The sequence below is a fragment of the Tursiops truncatus genome, chromosome 10 (assembly GCF_011762595.2).
Source record: "Tursiops truncatus isolate mTurTru1 chromosome 10, mTurTru1.mat.Y, whole genome shotgun sequence".
Lineage (NCBI taxonomy): Eukaryota > Metazoa > Chordata > Mammalia > Artiodactyla > Delphinidae > Tursiops > Tursiops truncatus.
The window spans coordinates 48401146-48419049 of record NC_047043.1 but is presented as its reverse complement, the minus strand read 5'-3'; the positions used below and the strand labels follow the sequence as shown (position 1 = coordinate 48419049).

The following is a 17904-nucleotide window of genomic DNA, read 5'->3' as shown; positions in this document are numbered from 1 at the left end:
GTGTGCCACAACTACCAAAGCACGCATGCCTAGAGCCCATGGTCCACAACAAGAGAAGCCCGAACACCACAACGAACAGTAGCCCCCACTCGGCACAGCTAGAGAAAGCCCGCATGCAGCAACGAAGACCCAACACAGCCAAAAATTAATAAAATTAAATGTTTAAAAAAACAAACAAACAAAAAAAAAAAACAAGGAAAGTGAGGTGCAGCTCTGAGGCTGAAGACAGGTAACTGCCAACAATGTGGCCCCGACTGCCCAGAAAGCTGAATAAATGGACAATAGAAGTAAATGAGAATATGTAATGCCATCCAATTAGGAGGTGATATATAATAGTATACATGCAAGCAAGTAACCAGTGATTTATCATTAAATATCTGGAAAAGACAAAAACTATAATTCAAAAAGATACATGCATCCCAATGTTCACTGCAGCACTGTTAACAATAACCAAAACATGGAAGTAACCAAAATGTCCATTGACAGATGAATGGATAAAGAAGATGTGGTACATATATACAATGGAATATTACTCAGCCATAAATGAATGAAATAATGCCATTGGCACAAACACGGATGGGCCTAGAGATTATCATACTAAGTGAAGTAAGTCAGAGAAAGACATGTCATATTATATCACTTATATGTGGAATCTAAAAAATAATACAAATGTACAAAACAGGAACAGACTCACAGACGTAGAAAACAAACTTGTGGTTACCAAAGGCGAAAGGAGGTGGGATAAATTAGGAGTTTGGGATTAACAGATACAAACTACTATACATAAAATAGGTGAACACAAAGGATCTACTGTATAGCACAGAGAACTATACTTGATATTTTGTAACAACCTGTAGTGAAAAAGAATCTGAACATATATAAAACTGAATCACTTTGCTATATACCTGAAACTAACACAGCATTGTAAATCAACTATATTTTAATTAAAAAAAAAATTGAATTGACAAATAATAGGAAATGAAGAAATGTCATAGCCTCAAGACAGCCTCTCCTAAAAGGAGATGTCAACACCCTTGAGAAAGGGTCTGTAGAGAAATGGGACTTAACAAATGAAGCTGTAACTCAGGAATCAGATTAACAGTGGTAATTAGGACAGAATCTTCCATGAGGGTAATTCTTTATTTTTGATCATGCATTTAAATCACTCTACTTCATGATGTATTATCATCCACACTAAAGAGAAAGAAATAGAGACTCAGAAAATGAAGTAACTTGCCCCAAATTAACAAGGCTAAAAAGGGGCAGATTTAAACTCAAAATGTTAGACTCCCTTTTTATATTTAGACTTCTTGTCAATGCAAAATATTAAAGACTCATGAGTATCTCGCACAGAGAAGATCACTTCCCACTCCTACCTCCACACTTCCAGAGGTCCTCACACACAATGCTGCAATATTACTAAGATGTACACTCTTCCAATCTGTGTGTATCAAAGCTTCTTTTTGCAATTGTTAGACTTTTTCAACACTTTTGGGGAATTGTGTGAAACTAGGGGTGCCATTTTGTTGTTGTTGTTGCCGTTATTGTCTGCATGATAGGAGAGTCTTGGAGAGAGGGGCCACAGGAACAGGTAAAGCCAAGTGAGGCTCTGGGTTTCAGGAAGGGAGACAAGAAGACAGTAAAAAGAAAGGCATGGGCATGATGCTGAAGCATGGGTCTCTGAAGACAGAGACAGCTTTAGAGGGTGGGGAAATCCCTCAAGACTGAAAACCTATATGATGAGTGTTCTCAAAGGGAGTCTTCAGATAATTCTAAGATACAACAAGAAATGCAAGAAAGGAAGAAAAGAAAACTGCATGTTCAGGTGAAACAGCAACAAAATGAGAAAATCAAGACAGGACATCCACTTGAAACTTAGTGTCCAGTTGGAAATGACAAATAAGAAGCACAATTTCTGGCTACTTTGCACTGGGGATTTCTATTAAGGAAACTTGCTTTTGGACTGGAAAAGTAGAACCAATGTTGAGATCATAAAAGAAGGCTGAGCCCACTGAACCCATCTTTCTCCCTAGACGATGTAAGGACAGTTCAGGGAAGATGTGTTAAGGGAACTAAGATGGGTCTGACCCTTGCTGAGCTCAGCCAGTATAAATGAGTTGACTGCTCAGAATCAGACACGCTTCTCTCTAAGAAGAAACTGCCTTCTTGAGTTTATGTCTCTAACCCTGGTCTCCCTTGCAAGCACTATTCCCAATTCTCCAACTATCTCCAAAGTGGGCTGTGAGAAGAAACTATTAATAATTTCTATTTAGTTTGATTTTAAAACATAAAAGAAATTAAGTGGTACTGCACATTAACTCTATAGACTGACACAGTCGGACCCTCACTTAGTTCTCCTGTAAGTTAGTTAAGTGCCACTAAGGGCAGTGGGACTGAGGATGGTCTCCATAGATCAGCAGTGGCAGAACCCAGGAGCTTACAAAAATAGAATTCATATTAAAATTGCAATGCAACTCATCCCACCCGAGACACTTCAAATCAGAATCTGGAGAAGAGGGAGGAGAGGAATGGAACATAATCTGTTTTTAACGAACGTTCCAGGTGAGTCTTATGCACATTGACTTCCAGAAATCCTTATTTAAAGTATGTGAAGCTAGTGGGAAGCAGCTGCATAGCACAGGGAGATCAGTTCAATGCTTTGTGACCACCTAGAGGGGTGAAAGGGAGGGTGGGAGGGAGACACAAGAGGGAGGGGATATGGGGATATATGTATATGTATAGCTGATTCACTTTGTTATACAGCAGAAACTAACACAACATTGTAAAGCAATTATACTCCAATAAAGATGTTAAAAAATAAATAAAGTATGTGAAGTCTCCTGAGGTGTGAAGTATCAATGGTTTTATTTTAATTTAATTCAATTTATTTATTGTGATTCACATTAAGAAATAATTTTACTACCATATGATATCACTTATATGTGGAATCTAAAATATGACACAAATGAACTTATCTACAAAACAGAAACAGACACAGACATAGAAAACAGACTGGTGGTTGACAAGGGGGAGGGGGGAGGGGGAGGCAAGGATTGGGAGTTTGGGATTAGCAGATGCAAACTAGTATATACAGGATGAATAAATAACAAGGTCCTACTGTATAGCACAGGAAACTATATTCAATATCCTGTAATAAACCATAATGGAAAAGAATATGAAAAAGGATGTACATATATATATGTATAACTGAATCCCTTTGCTGTACAACAGAAATTAATACAACATTGTAAATCAACTGTACTTCAATTAAAAAAGAAATAATTTTAATATGGGATTCAGTATATATATAAACACTGGCATACAGAAACACAGACATGCACACACACCTGAAATAAACCTTCCATGAAACAATAGTTAGGCTTACTATGTGCAAAACACTCTGACATTTTGTATTTTATTCTATTCTACTCTAATTCTTACCCGTCAGACTGATCTCAACAGCCACGAATTGTAACTGGCACACTGAAAAATACTGTTCTACCTTTTATATTCAGAAAAGACTTTGGGATGGTTAACAGACTTCTACCAATAGTGTATTGATTTTATTTAGCCTGGAGAAAAGACCCAAGGGCACTGACAGTTACCTTGTTATATTTTCAAGGCTGTTACCCTGAAGAGAATTAGCTTTGCTCTGTATGGCAAGATGTATTTTTAGTTGTTACCAAAAAATACCTCATAAACAATGAGAGCTGATCAACAGTGACATGAAATACATCAAAAGGTGGGGAGTCCATCTCATTATAAATATTCAAGGTAAGCTAGTGAACCTCTCGGCACCTGGGTTTTAGATGGAACTCAAGCCTTAGAAAATAGTTTGGACTTGTGTTTTAGTGCCCACTCTAAGTCTATGATTCTATGGTTCTCTTAATTCTGGATCCTTGCTTCACACTAGCACATTTATGGTCTAATTTTTCTATCTGCACTTTCTCAAAGGGCCTGCATAACAGAAATGCACCGAAAGCTGAAATGTTTTAATTTAGAAGTCATGCACTTAGCAGTTAGCACACTGCTGTAATCATTTCCTTTCCTGGTCTCCCCACTCACCTGTAAGGTCCTCATGGACTGAGTCTTTGCTCTAAAGGCTTTTTATTCTCAGCACCTATCACAGCAGCTTAAACATAGCTGGCAATTAGTCAGAGTTTGCTAAGTGAGATAAAGACTGAAGGAATGAATATCTTTCATGATAATAAGTACCGATTCCTAAGAAGCAAGAATATGGTTTAAAAGAAGAATATAATTTGTCTTTATGACATATTAAGCAGGTAGGTGACAAATAATGCCATCATTATTGTAGGCGAATGTTATATGCTTATGTGATTGTTCAGCTGGCAGTAGGACAAAAAGACAGTACAAATCAAGTCTTCAAAAGACAGTACAAATCAAGTCTTCAAATTCCAGACATACTCTGCCTGATGGCACTGCTGATGAGAAGTACTCCTCCTGCTAATAGTATCTCATGATACCGTGTGCTTTGGGGCTGGAAAACCAAGGTGGGGAGGGACAGTAGTGAAGTTTTCAGCCAAGCAAACTAACCCTGTCAATTTTACTTCCTCAAGAAAAGATGATGTGTGTTTATCACTGGACCTTGGAAAGTGCCCTGCACATAAAAGAGTGTTAATAACTCACTTGTCTGTGGGAATAAATGACTTGCAAGTTCTGATCAACTCATCCCAGCAGCTCTTTTCCCCCAGAGAGTCAAAATAACTTATCCAAGGCAACAGGCTCAGGAACACAATCTCCTGATTGTGTCGCTCTGTTCACTTCACCAGGATCCCTCACATCATGATGTAATAGGGAAATTAATTAATTACAGAGAAACATTTTAAGGAAGTTGAATAAAATAAGACATAGCCCTAACTATTTGAGATGTTATAAAATACGCTATGCTTAGCTTAGAGTATGGTGCTAATATTCATCCCACCTAACCCCTTTCCACCCAAGGACTCAAAAAAGACAGTCAATACTCAATGTATATATTTGGAAAAAACATTTAAATGAAAGCTCTTCTGCCTTTGTCCTGTCAAGATTTTTAATTAACCATGAGTAACCATGAACCATGAGTGTATAAATATACATTACACAGATAAATGTGTTTATCTCTGGCTATGTATCTGTCCTTCCTCCAAAAATCTTCCCTAGCCTGTGTACCTATTACTGTACTCATTCAATTTACACTGGAAAATATAGAACGGTAAATAAGATGTAGTCCTTATCTATGAGGAGCTTACAATCTAGTTGGAGAGTAGGCCAAAGATTTTTCAATGTAATTATAATACACTGTGTATTCATTCTATGTAAGCACAGGGTGCTCTGTGAGAAATTCAGAAGGCCATCTGGTCTAATCTGAGAGGAGTTGGGAAGGGCTTCCTAGAAGAACTGGCATAGACTGACACCTGAACAGGTGCCTAGGAGTTACCCAGGCAGGAGGAAGGGAGAGTGCTCCAGGCAGTGGTAACAGCAGGTATAGAAACCTGGAGGGAAGTCTTAGTGACTTGAGGCGAGTTCATTAATGTTGACATAGAGAGTGAAGGTGCCAAGTGGTCAGAAGCGAGGCTGAGACAGGAAATGGGGGCTCCTTGACCTTGAGAAGACTTGATGGCAGGCAAGCGTGGTGGGAAGGCTTGAGGGCTCTGGGCTGAGACTGGACCTTATGTGGGTCACCTAATGTGAAGCTGATTCTAGTTGCAGTGCAGAGGACAGGCCAAAGGGCCTTTGTTAGGGCCCTTCAGGAAGGCCTTTCCATAAGAGACAGCAGGACCTGGATGAGAGCGGTGGTAGGAAGGATGCAGGAGCAAAGGATGAACAAACTCAGAAGAAATCCAGGAGGCAGACGTGGCAGGACCTGGCAACTGACTGCATGTGGAGGTAGAGAAAGACAGAGTCAAGCATGGCTCCCAGATTCTGGGGTTGAGTGACTTAAATTTACCTCTGTGGGAACTCATGCCCTGTGCTCCCCACGCATGGGTCAGCCTGGACAGAGGTGTGACTCCATGTGTGCTCTGTGCCGTCCCATTCACAACACTGTCCATGCAAGGTCCGTCTCAAAAGAGACTTTCTAGGTCCTTCCAGTGGTGGCGTCTTTATCACACCCAAAAGCTGATTACCCTCATATGAAAGTTATTTCTATACTTGTCTTTGGTGTGTGTGTGTGTGTGATAAAAACTTTGAAGATTTACTAACTGAGCAACTTTCAAACATTCAATACAGTGGTATTACCTAAAGTTAAATGCTGTGAAGCTTCAGGACTTTTTTTTTGGTGGGTGTATACATTTTATTTTTATTTATCTGTTTATTTAACATCTTTATGAGAGTATAATTGCTTTACAATGGTGTGTAAGTTTCTGCTTTATGACAAAGTGAATCAGTTATACATATACATATGTCCCCATATCTCTTCCCTCTTGCGTCTCCCTCCCTCCCACCCTCCCTATCCCACACCTCTAGGTGGTCACAAAGCACCGAGATGATCTCCCTGTGCTACGCGGTTGCTTCCCACTAGCTATCCATTTTGGTAGTGTATATATGTCCATGCCACTCTCTCACTTTGTCCCAGCTTACCCTTTCCCGCTCCATATCCTCAAGTCCATTCTCTAGTACGTCTGCATCTTTTTCCCGTCTTACCCCTAGGTTCTTCATGACATTTTTTTTTCTTAGATTCCATATATATATGTTAGCATATGGTATTTGTTTTTCTCCTTCTGACTTACTTCACTCTGTATGACAGACTCTAGGTCTATCCACTTCACTACAAATAACTCAATTTCGTTCTTTTTAGGGCTGAGTAATATTCCATTGTATATATGTGCCACATCTTCTTTTTCCATTCATCTGTTGATGGATATTTCGGTTGCTTCCATGTCCTGGCTATTGTAAATAGAGCTGCAATGAACATTTTGGTACATGACTCTCTTTGTATTATGGTTTTCTCAGGGTATATGCCCAGTAGTGGGATTGCTGTGTCGTATGGTAGTCCTATTTGTAGTTTTTTAAGGAACCTCCATAGTGGCTGTATCAATTTACATTCCCACCAACAGTGCAAGAGGGTTCCCTTTTCTCCACACACTCTCCAGCATTTATTGTTTCTAGATTTTTTGGTGATGGCCATTCTGACCGGTGTGAGATGATATCTCATTGTAGTTTTGATTTTCATTTCTCTAACGATGTTGAGCATTCTTCCATGTGTTTGTTGGCAATCTGTATATCTTCTTTGGAGGAATGTCTATTTAGGTCTTCTGTCCATTTTTGGATTGGGTTGTTTTCTTTTTTGTTATTGAGCTGCATGAGCTGCTTGTAAATTTTGGAGACTAATCCTTTGTCAGTTGCTTCATTTGCAAATATTTTCTCCCATTCTGAGGGTTGTCTTTTGGTCTTGTTTATAGTTTCCTTTGCTGTGCAAAAGCTTTTAAGTTGCATTAGGTCCCATTTGTTTATTTTGGTGTTTATTTCCATTTCTGTAGGAGGTGGGTCAAAAAGGATATTGCTGTGATTTATGTCATAGAGCATTCTGCCTATGTTTTCCTCTAAGAGTTTGATAGTGTCTGGCCTTACATTTAGGTCTTTAATCCATTTTGAGTTTCTTTTTATATATGGTGTTAGGGACTGTTCTAATTTCATTCTTTTACACGTAGCTGTCCAGTTTTCCCAGCACCACTTATTGAAGAGGCTGTCTTTTCTCCACTGCATATTCTTGCCTCCTTTATCAAAGATAAGGTGACCATATGTGCGTGGGTTTATCTCTGGGCTTTCGATCCTGTTTCATTGATCTATATTTCTGTTTTTGTGTCAGTCCCATACTGTCTTGATTACTGTAGCTTTGTAGTATAGTCTGAAGTCAGGGAGCCTGATTCCTCCAGCTCTGTTTTTCTTTCTCAAGATTGCTTTGCCTATTCGGGGTCTTTTGTGCTTCCATACAAATTGTGAAATTTTTTTGTTCTAGTTCTGTGAAAAAAGCCAGTGGTAGTTTGATCAGGATTGCATTGAATCTGTAGATTGCTTTGGGTAGTAGAGTCATTTTCACAATGTTGATTCTTCCAATCCAAGAACATGGTATATCTCTCCATCTACTTGTATCAACTTTAATTTCTTTCATCAGTGTCTTATAATTTTCTGCATACAGGTCTTTTTTCTCCTTATATAGGTTTATTCCTAGATATTTTATTCTTTTTGTTGCAATGGTTAATGGGAGTGTTTTCTTAATTTCACTTTCAGATTTTTCATCATTAGTATATAGGAATGCCAGAGATTTCTGTGCATTAATTTTGTATCCTGCTACTTTACCAAATTCATTGATGAGCTCTAGTACTTCTCTGGTAGCATCTTTAGGAGTCTCTGTGTATAGTATCATGTCATCTGCAAACAGTGACAGCTCTACTTCTTCTTTTTCAATTTGGATTCCTTTTATTTCTTTTTCTTCTCTGATTGCTGTGGCTAAAACTTCCAAAACTATGTTGAATAACAGTGGTGAGAGTGGGCAACCTCTTCTTGTTCCTGATCTTAGTGGAAATGGTTTCAGTTTTTCATCATTGAGGACGATGTTGGCTGTGGGTTTGTCATATATGGCCTTTATTATGTTGAGGTAAGTTCCCTCTATGCCTACTTTCTGGAGGGTTTTTATCATAAATGGGTGTTGAATTTTGTCAAAAGCTTTCTCTGCATCTATTGAGATGATCATATGGATTTTCTCCTTCAATTTGTTGATATGGTGTATCACGTTGATTGATTTGCATATATTGAAGAATCCTTGCATTCCCTGGATAAACCCCACTTGATCATAATGTATGATCCTTTTAGTGTGCTGTTGGATTCTGTTTGCTAGTATTTTGTTGAGGATTTTTACATCTATGTTCATCAGTGATATTGGCCTGTAGTTTTCCTTCTTTGTGACATCTCTGTCTGGTTTGGTGTCAGAGTGATGGTGGCCTTGTATAATGAGTTTGGGAGTGTTCCTTCCTCTGCTATATTTTGGAAGAGTTTGAGAAGGATAGGTGTTAGCTCTTCTCTACATGTTTGACAGAATTCGCCTGTGAAGCCATCTGGTCCTGGGCTTTTGTTTGTTGGAAGATTTTTAATCACAGTTTGAATTTCAATGCTTATGACTGGTCCCTTCAGGACTTATTTATTTTATAACAAGGAGTCTTTTGATGCCCTTCACACATTGTACTCATATATACTTGTTTAATTCCTGTGCTCATAGAGCAGGCAGATGTCTTTTCATGTATTTCTTATACCACCTTCCATACACAAACACTTCATTCTTTAAGTGAACGTATTTATTTATAGATGTCAAAGTTTAAATTTTTTGAGTTTCTTCAAATACTTACACATGCACACATATTTGAATAATGCCTTGGAAGTATAATATCCATTTTTTTCTATTAGAAAAAGATCTATTACTATGAAAATGGTCATTACTTTCCTATGAGTCTTAATGAACACATCCTTTCAGTGTTGTTCATAATCCCACCCAAGATGAATAAAAAGATGCATGTACTATAGCCAGTGGTACATAGTGGATCAGATACATTGCAGACAGAAGTTCCCCAGAGTTAATTATCATCAATAATACATGCATATCTATATTCTATTCTGAGTTAAACTCATTGCTGCTACTGAAAATCCATTGTGCAGATATTTGTGCTCGGGATGGGTCCTTATGCATTCAATACTTTATTTTTAGTTAATATTGCATTCACTTCAAGATTAGAGCAAATTATAGGGGGTATGGAGTGTCTTCTGGAAAACACATGTTTTTATATGCTCTCAGTTTTCTTTAGGAATTAAACACTCCGATAAAAACGAGTCCCTTATTTAAAAATAAAATCTGGGAATTCCCTGGCATACCAGTGGTTAGGACTCCACACTTCCACTGTAGAGGATATGGGTTCAGGGAACTAAGATCCCGCAAGCCACATGGCATGGCCAAAAATAAATTAATTAATAAATATTAATTATAAAATAAAAAAATTAAAATCTACTTCACAGAAACAGACTTACAGCCATAGAGAATAGACTTGTGGTTGCCAAGGGGGAGAGGGTGTGTGGGAGGGAAGGATTGGGAGTTTGGGATTAGCAGATGCAAACCATTATATATATATATATATATATATGTATGTATAACTGAATCACTTTGTTGTATAGCAGAAATTAACAACATTGTAAATCAACTGTACTTCAATAAACTTTTTTTAAAAAAAAATAAAGTTTCGTGGAGGAGAACTGCTATCATACTGAACACTCAGAAGAAGGAAAGGGTTCTTTCACAGACTAACAGGCTGGGGACTGGTACTGGTCCGCAGCCTGGGGCTTGGGGACCCCTGAATAGAGAACAGATAAACTACAAGGTCCTACTGTATAGCACAGGGAACTATATTCAATATCCTGGCATAAACCATAATGGAAAAGAATATGAAAAAGAATATATATATATATAGGTATAACTGAATCACTCTGCTGTACCGGAGATATTAACACAACATTGTAAATCAACTAGACTTCAATAAAAGATAAATAAATAAAAAATAAAACCTACTTGGAATGAAAATTTCCTAATCAGTACTTATAAAACACCCACAGTTTTCTAATTCTACATCCCACCACACACCCAATTTGGATTAAACAAAACGGTGACTATCAGATTAAACAGTAGTGATATATAATACAGTCCATCCTGCCTCTTCACAGATTCAGTATTTGTGAATTTACTTACTCACTAAGATGTATTGGTAACTCCTATACAGTGGTTTCCTGGTCATTTGTGGAAATGTTCAATGAGGTGAGAAAATGGAGTTTCCTGACCCACATATTCTCAGCTGAAGCTGAACAGGGCCACACTCTGCCTTCTTGCTTCAGCTTATCCTGGAAACAGGTGTCCTTTTGGCTGTCTGTTTAGTGCACGTTTTTCACACGTTTGTGTCTCTTTTTTCTTCTATTTAAAATGGCCCCCAAGCCTAGTGCTGAAGTGGTCTCTACTGTTCCTGAGTGCAAGAAGGCTACCATATGCTGTTAAAATAACGTGGAGACAGGGATTGAAAATCTTCCAAGCCGACAAAACCATTTAAACCATGGACACAAGCTAAATCTAGCTTATTTCATGAACATGAGTGAAACATCACTAAGGTGATTTCTTGGAAATGCGTCTGATAATCATAAAAGACACTTAAGTCATCTTTCTAGAAGTGGTATAAGATCATCACTGTTAACTAACCCCTGCCTCTGGAAACGCTCCTTCATAATAACCCATCACTGTAAAGGTTACACAACAACCTCATTGTGACTTTATAAGCCATCTTGTCATGTCAGGCCTCAGAGCTTCCTACCAGTTTTGAATTTGAAAGTTCTCAATTCATAAACTGTTCTTACTTGCACAGTCAACTCTTCCTAAATACTGTTTCACTGATCGGGTAGTTTTAATTTTGCTATTTCTGGATTTTGACAGTGCCTCAGGGAGAAAATATGTGTTAGGTGTATTTGTTCAGGTCTGAGTTATAGTGCTTTAGCCACCAGTTTAATGCTAATGAATTAACAATATATATTAAACAGGTGTCTTGAAACACACAAAACAAGGTTATGTATTGACTGGTTGATAAAAATGTTGTAGTCAGAGTTTTGCAGAAAACTATCTCTCTATTAGGAGCAATGGTTCACTATTTGTTAATTCAGTATTTACAGTAACTTTATAGAATAACTACTGCAAATAACAAGAATCAACTATACTTCTGTATCTGGAGAATAAAGAAGGTGTTGCTGTAAACGGCAGTCATTTCACTTCTCCATATAATTTAGTGTCGCTGAAATTAAAATGCATACAAATATGGATAAGGGACAGTTCACCCCTCAGCATGCTCACCATCTAGTGGGAGAGACAATAGGAAGGAATGAATTACAACACAGGGCAATAAATGTGACAACCATATAAATAAGGTGAAATAGAGTTACCACATGATCCAGCAATCCCATTCTTGGGCATATATCCAGACAAAACTCTAATTCAAAAAGATACATGCACCCCTGTGTTCACAACAGCACTATTCACAGTAGCTAAGACATGTAAACAACCTAAGTGTCCATCAACAGAGGAATGAATAAAGAAGATGTGGTACGTATAGACAATAGAATATTACTCAATCATAAAAAAGAATGAAATAATACCATTTGCAGAAATAAGGATGCAACTATAGATTATCATATCAAGTGAAATAAGTCAGACAGAGAAAGATAAATACCATATGATATCACTTATATACGGAATCTAAAAAATGACACAAATGAACTTATCTATGAAACAAATAGACACACAGACATAGAGAACAGACTTGTGGTTGCCAAGGGGGCGGGTGATGGAGGGATGGATTGGGAGACTGGGATTAGCAGATACAAACTATTATATATAGGATGGATAAAAAACAAGTTCCTACTGTATAGCACAGGGAACTATATTCAATATCCTGTGATAAACCATAAGAGAAAAGAATATGAGGCAGATGAGCTTCAAGATGGCGGAGGAGTAAGACAAGGAGATCACTTTCCTCCCCACAAATACATCAGAAATACATCTACATGTGGAAGAGCTCCTACAGAACACCTACTGAACTTTGGCAGAAGACCTCAGACTTCCCAAAAGGCAAGAAACTCCCCACGTACCTGGGTAGGGCAAAAGAAAAAAGAATAAACAGAGACAAAAGAATAGGGACTGGACCTGCACCAGTGGGAGGGAGCTGTGAAGGAGGAAAGGTTTCCACACACTAGGAAGCCCCTTCGCCGGCGGAGACTGTGGGTGGCGGAGGGGGGGAAGCTTCAGAGCCGTGGAGGAGAGCGCAGCCACAGGGGTGCGGAGAGCAAAGCGGAGAGATTCCCGCACAGAGGATCGGTGCCGACCAGCACTCACTAGCCCGAGAGGCTTGTCTGCTCACCCGGCGGGGTGGGGCACGCGGAGGCTGGGAGCTGAGGCTCGGGCTTCGGTCGGATCACAGGGAGAGGACTGGGGTTGGTGGTGCGAACACAGCCTGAAGGGGTTGGTACACCATGGCTAGCTGAGAGGGAGTCCGGGAAAAAGTCTGGACCTGCTGAAGAGACAAGAGACTTTTTCTTGCCTCTTTGTTTCCTGGTGCGCAAGGAGAGGGGATTAAGAGCGCTGCTTAAAGGAGCTCCAGAGACGGGCGTGAGCCGCAGCTATGAGCACGGACCCCAGAGACAGGCATGAGACGCTAAGGCTGCTGCTGCCGCCACCAAGAAGCCTGTGTGCAAGCACAGGTCACCATCCACACCTGCCCTCCCGGGAGCCTGTGCAGCCCGCCACTGCCAGGGTCCCGTGATCCAGGGACAACTTCCCCGGGAGAACGCATGGCGCGCTGCAAGCTGGTGCAACTTCATGCTGGCCTCTGCAGCCGCAGGCTTGCCCCACATCCATACCCCTCCCTCCCCCTGGCCTGAGTGAGCCAGAGCCCCCGAGTCAGCTGCTCCTTTAACCCCGTCCTGTCTTAGCGAAGAACAGATGCCCTCAGGCGACCTACACGCAGAGGCGGGGCCAAATCCAAAGCTGAGCCCCAGGAGCTGTGCGAACAAAGAGAAAGGGAAATCTCTCCCAGCAGCCTCAGGAGCAAAGGATTAAATCTCCGCAATCAACTTGATGTACCCTGCATCTATGGAATACCTGAACAGACAACGAATCATCCCAAATTGAGGAGGTGGACTTTGGGAGCAACGATATATAAATTTTTTCCCCTTTTTCTCTTTTTGTGAGTGTGTATGTGTATGCTTCTGTGTGTGATTTTGTCTGTATAGCTTTGCTTTTACCATTTGTCCTAGGATTCTGTCTGCCTGTTTTTTGTTTGTTTGTTTGTTTTTAGTATAGTTTTTAGCACTTGTTATCATTGGTGGATTTGTTTTTTGGTTTGGTTGCTCTCTTTTTTCTTTATTACTTTAAAAAAATTTTAATAATTATTTTTTTATTTTAATAAATTTATTTTATTTTATTTTATCATCTTCTTTCTTTTTTTCTCCCTTTTATTCCAAGCCATGTGATGACAAGCTCTTGGTGCTCCAGCCAGGCATCAGGGCTGTGCCTCTGAGGTAGGAGAGCCAAGTCCAGGACATTGGTCCACAAGAGACCTCCCAGTTCCACATAATATCAAATGGTGAAAATCCCCCAGAGATCTCCATCTCTACGCCAAGACCCAGCTCTACTCAATGACAAGCAAGCTCCAGTGCTGGACACCCTATACCAAACAACTAGCAAGACAGGAACACAACCACACCCATTAGCAGAGAGGCTGCCTAAAATCATAAGGCCACAGACACCCAAGAACACACCACCAGACATGGACCTGTCCACCAGAAAGACAAGACCAGCCTCATACACCAGAACACAGACACTAGTCACCAGCACCATGAAGCCTACACAACCCCCTGAACCAACCTTACCCACTGGGGCAGACACCAAAAACAATGGTAACTACAAACCTGTAGCCCTCGAAAAGGAGACCCCAAACACAGTAAGATAAGCAAAATCAGAAGACAGAGAAACACACAGTAGGTGAAGGAGCAAGGTAAAAACCCACCAGACCTAACAAATGAAGAGCAAATAGGCAGTCTACCAGAAAAATAATTCAGAAAAATGATAGTAAAGATGATCCCAAATCTTGGAAATAGAATGGAGAAAATACAAGAAATGTTTAACAAGGACCTAGAAGAACTAAAGAGCAAACAAACAGTGATGAACAACATAAAAATGAAATAAAAAATTCTCTACAAGGGATCAAGAGCAGAATAGAGGCAGAAGAACGGATAAGTGACCTGGAAGATAAAATAGTGGAAATAAATACTGCAGAGCAGAATAAAGAAAAAAAAATGAAAAGAACTGAGGACAGTCTCAGAGATCTCTGGGACAACATTAAACGCACCAACATTCAAATTATAGGGGTCCAAGAAGAAGAAGAGAAAAAGAAAGGAACTGAGAAAATATTTGAAGAGATTATAGTTGAAAACTTCCCTAATATGGGAAAGGAAATAGTCATTCAAGTCCAGGAAGCACAGAGAGTCCCATACAGGATAAATCCAAGCAGAAACACGCCAAGACACATAGTAATCAAATTATGAAAAATTAAGTATTAAGAAAAAATGTTAAAAGCAACAAGGGAAAAGCAACAAATAACATACAAGGGAATCCCCATAAGGTTAAAAGCTGATCTTTCAGCAGAAACTCTACAAGCCAGAAGGGTGTGGCAGGACATATTTAAAGTGGTGAAGGGGAAAAACCTACAACCAAGATTACTCTACCCAGCAAGGATCTCATTCAGATTTGACAGAGAAATTAAAACCTGTACAGACAAGTAAAAGCTAAGAGAATTCAGCACCACCAAACCAGCTTTACAACAAATGCTAAAGAAACTTCTCTAAGCAGCAAACACAAAAGAAGGAAAAGACCTACAATAACAAACCCAAAACAATTAAGAAAATGGTAATAGGAACATACATATCGATAATTACCTTAAATGTAAATGGATTAAATGCTCCAACCAAAAGACACAAACTGGTTGAATGGACATAAAAACAAGACCCGTATATATGCTGTCTACAAGAGACCAAATTCAGATCTAGGGACACATACAGACTGAAAGCGAGGGGATGGAAAAAGATATTCCATGAAAATGGAAATCAAAAGAAAGCTGGAGTAGCAATTCTCATATCAGACAAAATAGACTTTAAAACAAAGACTATTACAAGAGACAAAGAAGGACACTACATAATGATCAAGGGATGAAATCAAGAAGATATAACAATTGTAAATATTTATGCACCCAACATAGGAGCACCTCAATACATAAGGCAAATACTAAGAGCCATAAAAGGGGAAATCGACAGTAACACAATCATAAGGGGGCTTTAACACCCCACTTTATCACCGCGCTGGGGTCTGCACCCACAGCGCCCCAAGAATGAGGAACGGGACAAAAGGCAGAGGAGGGGTGTGTCACCAGCAAAGCCCAAGAAAAATTCCTGGGAGATAAAAATAGAATCTGGGCAATAAAATAAAGTCTAACCTTGTTTTTCCTTTGTGCTTTGTCTAATTTTACTTGCTCCTAGGTTTCCACATGCAGAGGTCCCACACCCGGCACTTCAGACCCGATTTCCTAGTGCAAAATGGCTGGGCCGACACCTCAGCTCACGGGGGCCCCCTGCAGACTCCATGACATAGAGCCTGAGCTCCAGCCAACCTGACCCTTGGGAGCTCCGCCCCCTCCCTCCCGCTGATGCTGACGGGATCCCAACACAGCAGCCCCGCCCACAGTCCACAGGGGAGTGCACGCTCTCACCTCTCCATTCTCTGATCAAAATATAAACTTTTCGGGGCTTCCCTGGTGGCGCAGTGGTGGACAGTCCGCTTGACGATGCAGGGGACATGGGTTCGTGCCCTGGTCCGGGAAGATCCCACATGCCGCAGAGCAGCTGGGCCCATGAGCCATGGCCACTGAACCTGCATGTCCGGAGCCTGTGCTCCACAACGGGAGAGGCCACAACAGTGAGAGGCCCGCGTACCGCAAAAAAAAAAAAAAAAAAAAAAAAAAATATATATATATATATATATAAAGTTTTCCTTTGCTTCTCATACCCAGATCATCCAGAATGAAAATAAATAAGGAAACACAAGCTTTAAATGATACATTAAACAAGATGGACTTAATTGATATTTATAGTATATTCCATACATAAACAACAGAATACACTTTCTTCTCAAGTGCTCATGGAACTTTCTCCAGGATAGAGCATATAATGGGTCATAAATCAAACCCTGGTAAATTTAAGAAAATTGAAATCATATCAACTGTCTTTTCTGACCACAACACTAGGAGACTGGATATCAATTACAGGAAAAAATCTGTAAAAAGTACAAACATATGGAGGCTAAACAATACACTAATTAATAACCAAGAGATCACTGAGGAAATCAAAAAATACCTAGAAACAAATGACAATGAAACACAATGACCCAAAACCTATGGGATGCAGCTAAAGCAGACTACTAAGAGGGAAGTTTATAGTAATACAATCCTACCTTAAGAAACAAGAAACATCTCAAATAAACAACCTAACCTTACACATAAAGCAATTAGAGAAAGAAGAACAAAAAACCCCCAAAGTTAGCAGAAGGAAAGAAATCATAAAGATCAGATCAGAAATTAATGAAAAAGAAATAAAGGAAACTATGGCAAAGATCAATAAAACTAAAAGCTGGTTCTCTGAGAAGATAAACAAAATTGATAAATCATTAGCCAGACTCGTCAAGAAAAAAAGGGAGAAGAGTCAAATCAATAGAATTAGAAATGAAAAAGGAGAAGTAACAACTGACACTGCAGAAATACAGAGGATCATGAGAGAATACAACCAGCAACTCTATGCCAATAAAATGGACAACCTGGAAGAAATGGACAAATTCTTAAAAATGCACAACCTTCCGAGACTGCACCAGGAAGAAATAGAAAATATGAACAAACCAATCACAAGTACTGAAATTGAAACTTCTTCCAACAAACAAAAGTCCAGGACCAGATGGCTTCACAGGCAAATTCTGTCAAACATTTAGAGAAGAGTTAACACCTATCCTTCTCAAACTCTTCCAAAATATAGCAGAGGGAGGAACACTCCCAAACTCATTATACAAGGCCACAATCACTCTGATACTAAACCAAACAGAGATGTCACAAAGAAAGAAAACTGTAGGCCAATATCACTGATGCAAAAATCCTCAACAAAATACTAGCAAACAGAATCCAACAGCACATTAAAAGAACCATACATTATGATCAAGTGGGGTTTATCCAGGAAATGCAAGGATTCTTCAATATACACAAATCAATCAACGTGATACACCATATTAATAAAATGAAG

At 39.5% G+C, this 17904-nt stretch overlaps 1 protein-coding gene across 17 annotated transcripts in view; it reads right to left on the bottom strand.

Moving 5' to 3' along the window:
* Positions 1–17904, bottom strand: part of RBMS3 (RNA binding motif single stranded interacting protein 3) — a 715503-nt gene that overhangs the window by 507265 nt on the left and 190334 nt on the right. The window contains exon 1 of one of the 17 annotated variants that reach the window (XM_073810937.1): positions 16059–16567. The exons of the other annotated variants lie outside the window; for them this stretch is intronic. The gene's annotated coding sequence lies outside the window, so the exon portion shown is untranslated. Of the gene's footprint in view, positions 1–16058; positions 16568–17904 lie in introns of those variants that run through there. 17 annotated transcript variants of the gene reach the window in all.